This window comes from Carassius auratus, unplaced genomic scaffold (assembly GCF_003368295.1).
Source record: "Carassius auratus strain Wakin unplaced genomic scaffold, ASM336829v1 scaf_tig00216864, whole genome shotgun sequence".
Classification (NCBI taxonomy): Eukaryota; Metazoa; Chordata; class Actinopteri; order Cypriniformes; family Cyprinidae; genus Carassius; species Carassius auratus.
This window is the reverse complement of record NW_020528775.1, coordinates 100,971-114,141: the sequence shown is the minus strand read 5'-3', so window position 1 is coordinate 114,141 and position 13,171 is coordinate 100,971. Positions and strand designations below refer to the sequence as shown.

The 13,171-nt window shown below is 39.1% G+C and overlaps 1 pseudogene; it reads right to left on the bottom strand.

Annotated features, from left to right (window-relative positions):
* Positions 1-112: 112 nt before the first annotated feature.
* On the bottom strand, positions 113-12,502 carry LOC113099110 (ceramide synthase 1-like; annotated as a pseudogene).
* Between the last annotated feature and the right edge of the window lie 669 nt (positions 12,503-13,171).

Here is a 13,171-nt window from a genome sequence, read left to right as displayed (position 1 = left end):
TTATATTTGGCACTTTCCACATTTTGATTATATTCTTAAATGCGATCCATTATTATGAATAATAAAAACAAACAGAACATAAGAAAAAAAAAAGTATTTATATAAATGGAGTGTAAGTGGGGTTTAACAGTTATTGCTAGATGATAATCCAAATTATGACTCCAAATAAATGCTGGGGAAAAATGAGGGTCAACATTTAACATCGTTCTTCAGTGATTTGACATGACGGGTAAAAATAATAAAAGACTAGAAAATGACTCCACTCCTTTGCCAGTACCATTATAAACGGCTGCTTTATAAACAATGGACGTGTACAGAGAAAACACAGCAGCAGCGGTATTAATTGCGTTAAATAATATTTCACCCAAAAACAAAATCATTAGCGGCTAGCTCTCAGCGCAAGCTAGCGTCATGAACGGAAGACGTGACCACAACGCGACGCAAAAACCTTATCAGCATTTGTGCGCGAAGATTACGAGCTTCACCCACAACTGGACTTTTGATACAGTAGGCAAATCAACTATTCAAGTATTGCGATAGTTTTGGAGTAATTAATACGTCACGAGAGATATCAGTTCCATTTGGTCTTTTGTCGTAAGATTAGTTTAATACAACATATTCTCAGATATCATGCGTTCCTGAATACAACATCTGCATAAATACTTTGATTAATTTGAGTATAGGCAGCAAAAAAAAAAAAAAAAAAAAATGGACTGAATAATAATCATTCACTATCAATTATAAGTTCTAGCTCTATATTTTTGTAAAATAAACACGAATATAGCGTCTGGAAGATGTTAGCCAATCCGAAGCTAGTTTAGATCGCGCCATTACAATAACGGTTGCTAGCGAAAAAAAAAAAAACAATAACATTCTACGGAAGGAATGCAAGCAGTATTATTGTAATCCAAACATTGAAAGAGATTTCCCTGTACATTCAAACATGGTAATACTGTACAAACATGATTTTGATTGATGCATGTCAGGCTGTTTTGTAGTTGTAACCAAGTTAGTTGAATAACTTCAAAGTAGTAGTACTAAACAAGACAGCTGATGTACTAAAACAGGTTCTGTTTTGAGGTACTGATCAACAGGATACTGATTTTTTATTATATTATGTATTGTACAGTATTGTGTATTGTACTTTTTTGTTGTTTAAATTCCTTAAAATTGAAAATTGTTACCATGGACTTCTAAAGCCCACACTGTGAAAGTGATGGATTAACATGAAGTTGTGCCAAAATACTGATGAGTGATTGGACGCACATCTTCTCCTTTGATGCAAACAACAAAAGGTATGGTAAGAATTTGTTTTGTTTCACTCCCCTAACTATGTGTGATTACATAGTTAATTGCATTTTATAATTTGCATCTAACATTATACCCATTTAAATGTTCCTTTTCCTGTTTTTCAGATCAGACTGTTGATCTGAGAACCACTCCACTAGTACTCACTACAACAAGTTATGTATAACTATTTTAACTCTTTCACTCCTGGAATGAAAATAGATACAGCAGAATGACAAAAACAGTGCTCTAAATAAAAAAAAATAAATAAAAAAAACTAGTCGACGACCACAAAACCTGGTTTTCATGGTTTCCGCTGTTCTCCAAAATGCATGGGTTTGTTTCTCACGGGTAGAGATATAAACCGTACGTTCCTAATTATCAGTGAAAGGTCACTCATTTAACTAAACAAGAACAAAAAATAATGAAATACACAAGAGAGATCACAGTGCTATGATTACAGTAAAAAAAAAACAATAGAGATAAAACACAAATGATGGTCGATATTGTTTCTTCTTATAACTGTCCAAGCACCTTGGCGTTCTAGGGTTACAATCAAACAAGGTCATATAAGTACCTTGCAGTCATCATTAGGTGCCTGCAGGTGGCAGCCCCTAGACATTATAGATGTTTCTTCTTTGTGATCCCGTTCTGCACGTGTTTCCTAAGAGGAAGGAAGAGACGTAAAAAGCACAATGTCAGGCTAGGAGTTTGTGATTGCAGGATGCATGTGGCATGGTTGGATATCACTTCACTTCAAGGTCTGAGAGATAAGGATAGGACTAATGCCGTGAGGGTAGTCACATAGACCACGAGACGGCACTTTCATCTAATCTCCACGTCTCATAGATCAGGTCGAAATGGACCATCACACTCAGTGATCTCTGACTGTGTTTGTTGCCCTAAAGCCAAAGCTATTTCTGCCCAACTCTGAAACTCTTAAAGGAGTCCAGATTAACTGGAAATCAAGTATGTAATATAGCTTTGTTTTATATACTTATAAACATGCATTTTCAAAGAAAATTAACATATCCTGCCTTCATAACAGTAGGGATTTATTAATTTAATAAAGCAGACTAGACTTGATTAGGCAAAAACATTTTGGTTCAATCAAGGTAGTTGAATCTACAGCTCTCAGTTCTGCCTGAATTGCAAGTTGACCACACGACTTCCTCTTCGTTACATGCACATGCTGTAAACCTGTGCTAACCACAGACTGCTGCATTTCTTTGCTTACCCTTCAGTAGACATCTGATCATTAGTGTCTTTTTTATCCTTTAGGTCCTGATCCTCGTACTCCCGGACGTCATTTACCTCCTTCATCTGGCCCGTCAGGACCTTCACCACGAACAGTACAATGAACTGCAAAAAGAAACAAAAAATGTCTGACATTGACAGAGAGATTTCATAGAAATAGCACATGAGAAATGCAACTTGAACATCTCTGACTACTTGAACATTACCAGATTAGTGTGCAACGTTCATGTTGTAAGTGTAAAGCAAGACACTTTGGATAAAGAATGCTAGATATCTAGCCAACGTGATCTGATACTACTGATTTCAGGACAGTGGGATTACACATCCGGTGGCCTAATTGACTTGATCACAGCTCACAGTGGATTCAATGCAAAACTCAAGCCAGCAATCTTCGGGTTATTACCCTGAGCTACACTACACTGCTGTTGTGTTCTTTAACTACCCATTCTTACCAGGAACCAGTAGATATTCATGAGGAGCAGGGCAAACAAGAGTGTGTTGAAGAAGAAATAGAAAGGGATTTCGGGAACCGACTGGATGCTGGTGACGCAGGAAGCCCATAGAACTTTGAGGGGGAACCAGTACAAACGGAACCAAAAACCTGCAAATATAAGAACAAGTTAGCTCACATGAGAAGGCAGCTGCAGCAACAACAACAACAACAACAAAAATCCATTACAAAGTAGTTGTTACATGTACAAGGGATATTGTAGAGCAGGGGTGGGAAATTCTGGCCTTTGAGAGCCAGTGTCCTGCAGAGTTCACCTCAAGCCCTAATCAAACACATCTGCCTGTAATGTCTAACCCTAAACCTGGGGTACCCAATCCTGCTTCTACAGATCTACCCAACTCCAGAGCAGAGGTCCAGAAATTATTAAGTTTTATATGTATAAGTTTTGTCAGATGAAAGTGGTGGATTGAGCAAATCCATAGGACAAATAAAGGATCTGTGCCTAATTCCACAAATCACTTTTAGGCTACCATAACATTTAAATGCTGTGTTACTATATGCATCCGTTAGAAAACTTCTGGTTTCTTGAACAAAAGCTAACCTCACCATGTGATGCTAAAACTAATGGCCCCCATGTTGGACAGGACATCATTGATGAGGTACTCTTTCCCTCCCCGGGTCTTGAAGTAAACGTTGAGTTTGGTGAACTCCAACTGAACATCATTGATGTCATGAAGAAAGAGGACGATAATGCCAATGTTGTGGTATCTGAGGATGATATGAAAAATGATGAGTGGTTTATTAACTGTTTTTTAGTGGCATATATTTTAAATTGATTATCTGGAATTTTTGGAAATTACTTATTTATTGTTTTAACTGGAACTTCAAACCCCCATTTCCACAGGCTGTTGCATCACTGCTTGAACATAGTCTAAATTTGCCTTACCTGAAGGCATAGGAGAATGTGATCAGGGCCAGAGTGATAAAGTGATGCACCACCATCACAAGGGAGTCCTTCCTCCAGGCGTCCATGTAGATGGTGGCATATATGGAGTGGCCATAGAAGCTACCCTGGATTAGGTAAGCTATTGTAATATCAGTGGGAACCGACATCCCACTCTTCCAGTCTACACCAAGAAAGAGAGAACAAACAAGTGAAAATGAGTTCTCCAATGGCGCTTTTTCACTGCATGATACGGCACGGTATGGTTTACTTTTGGGGGGGTTTCCATTGGGTACAGTACCTGGTACTTTTTGTTTGTACCACCTCGGCTGAGATTCCAAGTGGACCGTACCGTTACCAAAACGTGACATGTAAACTCTGCTGATCATAGATTGGCATGGAGAATCGTCACTACCTGTGCCAATGAACTTGTGACACAAACACAACGGAACCGCTAGACTTAAATCAGCACAGCCAGCTAAGTATCGAACAAAACTGTTTAGAGCGAGCACACCTTTTTTAATAACTAAGCATGGCTGTTTCTTTGTTGAGGAAGTACAGATGTTCTTCTTGTTGTCTGCAGAGGAGCGGATCCAGTTAGAAATTGATGGACGAGGCAGAATGAACAAGTTTATCACGAGTTGCAGCAGTAGAGGGGCGGAACTATAACGACATGTGAATAATCCCACCCTCTCTAAAGCGATACTAAACTCCAGTGGAAACGCAAACCAAGCTGAGTCGAGATTTGCTGTGCCGTACCGAGCCGAGTAGTACCACACAGTGGAAAAGTGTCATAAGTGAACTCCACAACCATAAAAAGAACAATACTAGATGGTAATGACCTTGACTTCCAAAAGTTGAACACTGGCCTCATAAAACAGATGGTTTATCCAGCGACAACAATCATCTTTGCCAATGTGTCAAACTTGCAAATAAGCCATGACATGATACAGCAACAACCAATGGGAGTGTAAATAGTGATCAGTGGCCAGAGTAAATGGGGCTCTATTGTGTTGATAAGGAGTGTTAACAGATAATAGCAACTTGAGACCTTTAATGTTTATTCATCAGATCTTAAGTAATTAAACATTTAACATTTTCCTCAAGTTGTGTAACTCCCTTGTAAACATGGACTTTCAATGATAGCTTAGTACATTTCAGTTGATATTCAGTATATTTATACCATTTAAAAGTAGAATGCAATATATTTACTAAACCACTCAATTCACTGTAAGAAATCAAGGGTTGAGTTTTACAGGCTTGACAGGGTTTAATAAAACTATTACTTACAAAAACAGGACATGCGTTAGGTATGAGGCTTACCGTAAAACACAGATGGGGGGTTTTGAAAGAAGGAATAGCTAGTGAAAAACAAAAGGTAAGTGCTGTATGACCACGACATTGTGTAGAAGACCAGCTTCCACGCACTCTCCGGCATCTTCGAGACATCTTTTGGTTGGATACAACACCATTGTGCAAAAGGCTGTCAAAAACAAGAGAAAAGAATGAAATAACAGCGCTAGCATTTGAATAGCAAGTGTTCATTCGTCAACAAAGAAATCGCAACCAAATTGCAGAGGACAAATAATTGCCGCATTTCCACTGAAATTACCAGGAACATTTGTACCAGGAGCTTTTTTCCCCAGAAACTTTCCCCCCCAGACCTGTTGCTTTCTGCGTTTCCACCGCGGTCTAAAGTGCCTGATAACATCAGTCAGCTCGCCTTGGCTACTGCAATTTTCCTCACTGTATATTTACAATAAAACAAAATAGGATATCAAATACCACTGCCTCCTTTCATTTTCATTTGAACATAATAATATCCGCAGAAATGAATCTTAGTTCAGGGAAATGTCTATACAGTCATTACAATGAAACAAAATATGTAAATCTGCCTTTTTTGTTTTCATTTTAACATACAGACAAATCGAATACAGACCAAAGATAACCTGTTAGATTTACCCAAAACGAATTATATTTTATGTTTAACCACTAAAGAGACATCAGAGCCATATCAGAAGGTCTAGCCGAGGTGAGACTGCTTTCGGCGGATACATGACTACTGAGCTCTCGCTGATCGCGTGGAGCTCGCCATCTCCGAAATCAGCAAAACACATTTTTAAATAGGCTCTGTCTTTATAAATAAACCACAAATTTTAGTTTTAAACAACTACATTCTCGCCTGAAATACTTTTCAAATTACATTTCATGACATAATAACAGTAATATTTTGAAAATGATCTGAATAAATGGTGGTTGAAACACAATGCTGCATGAACTCAACCAATCAGGATGTTAAGCGCCCAAATCCCGCCCCCGAAAGTTCCAGAACTTTCAAAAAGTACTACCTCGCCAGCAGGGACTTTCAGAGGGGCATTTTTTTACCTAGAACTTTATTTAGTTCCTGGTTCCTGTGGTGGAAACACCCCAAGTACCAGCCCAAAGTCCCTAGTTCATTGGTAAAGTTCCTGCAGTGGAAACACCCAGAGTACCAGCCCAAAGTCCCTAGTTCATGGGTAAAGTTCCTGCGGTGGAAACGTGGCTAATTTAACACAATGCTACCAGGTAATGTTACCATGCTGTACATAGTAACTTTGACCATGTATTTAATTTGCCTGAAAGTGAATGCTAACATTTACTTTGTACTGTATATCTCCCCTGGTGGTACAATGTTAGTGTGATGTCATAGAACCAAAACAGTGCAAAATCAGTTGCCAAATGTTTATCAAGTTGAAAAATGTTAAATACACCATACATAAATTCACATGAAACAAAACAAGAAATAGTTAAAGCATCTTTGTGATTTTCCAAAGTAGGATGAGCTATAAAAAGACCACTATGATTAGCTCACGACATTGGATGACTCGTGACATTGGATGACTCACATATCCCACTGACAGTAACAGCCTCAAGCTAAAGTAGTACCTTTGCTAAACTTGGGTATTTTGTTCATGTTTTTTTTGTGTAGCGACATGCCTCCACCTTATCTCTCCCGTGACAGACTATCCTCCATGCGACTTGCCGAATGTCACGGTAACCGAAGATGCGATTGAAAGCATGTCTTAATCATTTATCTATTCATGATCACCACCTTTACTTGCCGTTACCTGATCTGCACTCTCCCTAGTGCTCAAGACAATCAAAGAAAGTAGGCATATATTGTATGTTGGCATTGTGTGACCACACTCCTGAGGATTTAGGTCTCATGGTTGCCTCTGATTGGCCAAAAGGCAATGTGGCGCACACTGCAGGATTCTGCTCTCCGCCTCCACCCGCTGGGGTTATTTATAGAGGCCAGCTGTCACCAAAATCCCCCACCCCCCTTCGTCTATCACTGCCTCTTGCTGAGGGCCGAGGTTCAGTCGGCTGATGATGGTGGCTGAGGCATGGCGGATGACTGCAGCTTATGGTTGTAATAGACAGCACAATCTTTTCTCAGCAAAGCAGCCTGATATTGCTCTGTGGTCTTTTGGCCACTAATTAGTCAAAGATGAGTTCAGGCCAATCCCAAAAAAGCCAACCACAAATGAGATCTCTTTAATATTCCATTTGCTTGCTCTAGAAGTTCAATGAAGATTTTGGGGCTTCTCAGATTGGCTGTTTTCTTCTGGTAAAATGCTCAAGAGAGATTTGGATTTCTCTGGATTTGCCAAGAAAAAGTATGATCCTCAATATGATTCAGTATGACTATTTTATTGATTATTTTATCTACGCTATTCGGTTGCATAGATGTGTTCTTTTACTCCGTCAGCTGTTTCATTTGTGTCTCTTGTCTTTTCACTTTAGGAATCATTGAAGAAACCTTAATGAATAACAAATGTGTTCCCCAAAAAAATTCTTGAGCTTTGTAAAACCACCTTCTGAGCAGAAGAAATTGCCTCTTGGAAAGCGGTCTTGTTACGGAAGACATTGCAACCCATAGTAGGCCGCCGACAACTACTCGCTCTCCCAGCACATGAATGGCAAGCAGAAGCGAGGGTTGAACTGAACCCAACCAGAATCTGGTGACTGAATGTGACTAAAACACATTTTGATTTGGGGTCTTTTACAAGTAGTGACCTATTGGCTAAACCTGCAGTTTCCATGGCAACTGTTTGAGGATAGCAGGTGGTTTTGTATAATACATAAAAGACAAATGACAACAAACAAAAGGAAAAGAAAAGCCCATCTCGCACATATGTAATTACTGTCATTATTAACTCATCCTCATGCCTTTCTTAACCAATACTTTTACTTTAAAGTTTATTTGAATCTTCATGCAACTTGTATGGATCACTTTTGTGAAACGTGGCCACTTGTATGAAAGACAAGAATGAATATTCTTCTACTAATATGCTCCATAAAGGTTAAAAATGACATAAAGATGAGTAAATCATGATGATTTTCATTTTTGAGTGGAAAGAGACACTCAATTGCGTTACGAGAGTGCCAAAACATTAACGGATCGGATTGGAAAGAGATCCGGTCAATAAAACCCTGGGACAGATGGCGCCACAGAGCCTCATCTTATACTCAATTGCCCCTTTAAACACCCTCCTCTTTTCTTTCTTTTGGGGTTGAGTTATATTTACTTAAGCGTTGATTGTTCTTGGAATTACTCGTTTATTTTCTGTCATCATTTCGGGTAAAAATTATGCATCTGATCAAGAGATCAGAGTACACTTAACAGTGTGGCACAAAGGGGAAGGAAGAATGCAGAAAGTTTTAGATCCCTATTGATAATGGCATGCAATTTTCTCTCTGAGCACCAAACATTGTAAATACATCAATACAAGCATTTGGAACGGCACAGTTTATCAGGTCTCTGAGAGGGCGTAAATTAATGAGTGCTTTAATTGTCTTTCAGGGATGCTACTTTCTGAAGATTTTAGAAAAGTCTTCTATCAGCACTAGCTGATAACTGTTTCTGCTTGGTCATTAACCATAAGTATTATTTTGTGTTGATTTCAAAATCTAGAAGTTGTCCTCTCAGTAGACATGCACATAATCGATTACTTGAAAATGTATTGACAATATTTTAACAGGTAATTAAATTAAAGATAAGTGCACCTGCTGCTGTCATAATTATGTTTGTGCAACACGTGTTAAGAATGTAAATCGTTCAAACCCGTCTGTAACATTAATATCTGAATAGCTGATGATCTCTGTCTGTACGAACTGCTGTTAAAACACAGAACCCAAAGGTTAGTGCCTGCAGAATTCACAGCGTGACATGATATTTCTTTGGCAGTTCTTCAGACAGCTGATGTTGTTTGCGAGAACACGATATTGTGTATTTTGATTTTAGTGGAGTGATTACTGAAAATATCCTCTGGTCCAGTGACTAGTGATCATGGCAGTCTCAAAACAGCATGCGTTCGGTCTCCCGGCACACAGTCAACACCTTGATTTTTCACAGACACAGATCACAGTTCTGGCCAGATGGCCTTGTGCTAGTCATCCGTCCAGTCTGAGAACATGAAAGTGCAAGGGAACTTAACTTAAAAAATGAATGGGCCTCATTAGCACTAAGAGCTCATGCCATAAATTGTTTATTAGGCAACATGGAGATTCGTTTAAAAAGCAGGCAGAAAGCTCATGTTGCGTACGGCACGCATGTGCTTGCGAGTGCAGGACATAGTCCACAAAACACTCTAAATACTGCAGACGGTGTCAGAAATTATCTCCCAAGACGATCTTGTGGCCAAAGTACAACTGCAGTACTGAGTTCAGACAGCCAAAAAAAAGGGCTTAATATGACTTTGCATTATATTTTATGACTTCTGAAATCATATGATAGCTGAGAGTAACGAACAGACCCATAGTTAAGTCATTAATCACTGAAAACCTAGGCCCATTTCATGAATCACTCAAATCTTTTCACTTAATCAGTTCATCCAGTTACTTCAGGTTCAACTCAGTGACTCAGTAATTCCAGCGGTTGAAAGTTCCCGGTCTAAAAACCAGCATATGCCGGTTAGCTATGTTTTGAAGCATGGCAGCTGGTTAAAGCTGGTCCAGAACAGGAGCTAGTTGTGTATGTTCAAACATACCTAACCAGCATATGCTGATTTTCCAAAAGGGTTCACTGTAGGGGAAGATTATCAGCAAGTAATCTGTTACTTATTTAAACCTAATCTTTTGTTTCTTTTTGCAATAAAAAAACACAGGTTCTATTTGGGTGAACTATTCCTTAAAGAAGCGAGTACCAGTACACCAGAATCCCATCTGGTTCCTACTGATTAATGTTTTTTTTTTGCATGCGGTTAACAAGCAATGGTTTTATCATATGGTTGTGTTGTTTAGAAGGGGACACCCTCTTTCATGGAGAGGGATATTATTAGCAAAGAAGCTAAAGTTATTCGGGCCTGATACACTGATATGTGACTAACGGCCTGTAAGGGACGAATGCTTGAGCCACGCCTGTTTGTAAAAACAAACTGCAGTGCTGCAACTCTTTGCAATGACCTCACTGTCTTTTACTCAAGGGTTACAAACCAGACAGGGTCCTGACACGTCACATATTTCATACATCACGCCAGCTGCCCCATGCCATCTGTCAGGGTTTCTCAATGCATTGAGAGAATAAGAGGGAATAAACCGCAGACTAGTGCACCCATGAATCATGGCAGTTTTGATCCCGGTAAATGCAGCACATGCATGTGGTGAGCCAAGCAAGCGTAATAAACGCACATGAAAAGCATGTTTCCGCCCCACACGTTTCAAGACAGGAAGTGAAACTGACATTTGCATATGTCAGCTAGGCCTAAAATAAGCATGAAATGAAAAAGATGGGGATTTCACAGTCCCAGACATGAGGCAATTTGGTAAAATTCACGTCTAGGAAACTTCATAGTAGTATCACCTGTTTGCACAGCTATCTTTGTATGTAAAAGATAAAATGCATTGTAAAAAAACTATGTAAAGTAACTCTTGTGCAGATGGAAACTTTGCACGGTGAGTTTCAAACTAATTTCACTGGCCTGTGAACGGCAAACAAAACCTCTGACGACTTTCAGGTTCAACAGAGGATAAACTACATCACAAACTCATTTTGCATTCACAGTTGAAGTAATGAGTGTCTGCATCAAGTGTCAAAACTTCTGCTATACTGCTGCCCAGAAACAACAAGAGTAAAAACTAAACTGTCCAGTCTAAATGAGTGGTTTGCTTGTACACCAAGTATGGGTTGTTATTATTAGCCTACTAATGATACGTGACATAGAAAACACCACTAGAAACACACATTCGAACATCTAGATGCACAAATGACCTTTAATATACAAATGGTTATGCAACGTCCAATGTTTTGAAACGCTACAAATATTCACTGAGGGCGCCAGTGATGCTTTCGAGACCTAGTGTCTGATACTCACACATTCACAGGCTTCTCTAATGAACTTTTCTAATGAGGTTTTTCAATAGCCGATACCGAAATTTGAATTGTTTAAATAAAACGAACACTTATTGTACCAAATATAACTGATACCAATCGGTCACTGGTTGCATTTGCATTGATAGCGACTTCTGCAGTATATTCACCTCAAAGACGTACATGGTCAGTCTCCTGCGCACTTTCGTCCACATGACCGCGCACATGAGGAACATGAAGATCTCCATCCATGATATGTATGCATGATCCAGCAAGGTTCTTCTGGACAGCTCCAGGCCGCAGTCTTTACAGTCTCTAAAGGCACTGAACATGACTGAATAAGCTCTGATGATGAACTCCATATAGCTAGGCATGCTCTCCATTTCCATGCCTTTGCTGGAGGAACCATCATCCATGGGATTGGTGTCCATTATATTAAAAAATACTGCAATATTTGCTATAATGACAAGCCACTAAGTGGGAGAGATTCTTTTATATAATATCCTGCATATAGGCCTATGCCATGTCAGCCATTGGGGTTTAAATGGATTTAGTGTGCCACCATCATCTGCTTAAATAGCCTACAACAGTAAACCTTCTCTATATATAATATTCACTATAACTCCTCCCTTACAGTATGGTTACAAAACCGCACAATATATGATTCAGCATCCTATATTAGTGTATTATAAATTCGAGATGATGGCTTACAATTTAAGGATTCTGAGCAATCCTGAAACAAAAGGTTCATAAAAACGGTAACCAGCCTCGTTATAGTCCGCGCATGGGATGTGTGTCCAATTCATGTGCCAAAATAGCGCGTCCTCTTCTTTTCGTTATTCTGTATATATAGCATCTCCTCTGGGTTTCATCTCATGTCGAGAGGTTTAAAGGAGAAATCATCCCACGGTATGTCCATATGTGGGTCGAATATAGAAAACAGGTAGAAATAAAAATCGCCAAATGAATAGACTCAAATAAACCTGCGCACAAAATCGCTCCGCATGTAGCCTAATGCATATGGTATGTTCACAAACGCACAACGAAAGCAAACAAAAAAAACCACAAATGTCTATGAATATGTGTCTAAAATTGATCTAAAGTCTCCCGTGAGAAGCGACAGACGCGCCGCGCTGTGAAGAAGTTGAGGTTAGTGAGCATAAAAAGCAGATGATGTCCTTGTGCTCGTGTCAACCGGATCTTTTGAACGATTCAGTTGAGTCGATTCGCAATGCGCTTATGATTCACTTGCCTGCAGCCATCGCGAGAGATATGTTTTTTATATAGAAATAATAATGGCATTTGGAACAAAAAATATGCTGCATGTACATATAAAGGAAGAAACATTTTAGTTTATACAAAAATATCAATTCCACGCATGAAATGGTTACATTTCACTAAATGTTTATATCTTTATCTACAGAAAACAAATTATATAAAACTGTCGTTGCAAGTTGCAACAAATCATTCGAATCAACCGATTCGCTAAAATGACTCGGATTCCTAACTCAAGCGGCGGCCCGTTATCTTCAGACAGATTACACACACACACACACACACACAGAGAGAGAGAGAGAGAGAGAGAGAGAGAGAGAGCGAGAGAACGAGAGAGAGAGAGAGAGAGAGAGAGAGCAGGAACTGGTTTAAAGTGACAGTAGCACAATTAATAAAAGTCTCAGAAAAGGGAAGGAAATTCAAAGGTTTTGTTTATTATGGCTAACAGGGTTTCAGAACTTCCGTTTTATTCATGTAGATTAGTACATTTCGTGTTAACTTACAAAGATAATGCTTAATGTTTTTTTTTAAATGCACTCTCTGTAATGAATATATAAACACATTAGTGTAGATTGTTTAAACCACTGCATTAGATAGACGAATCAAC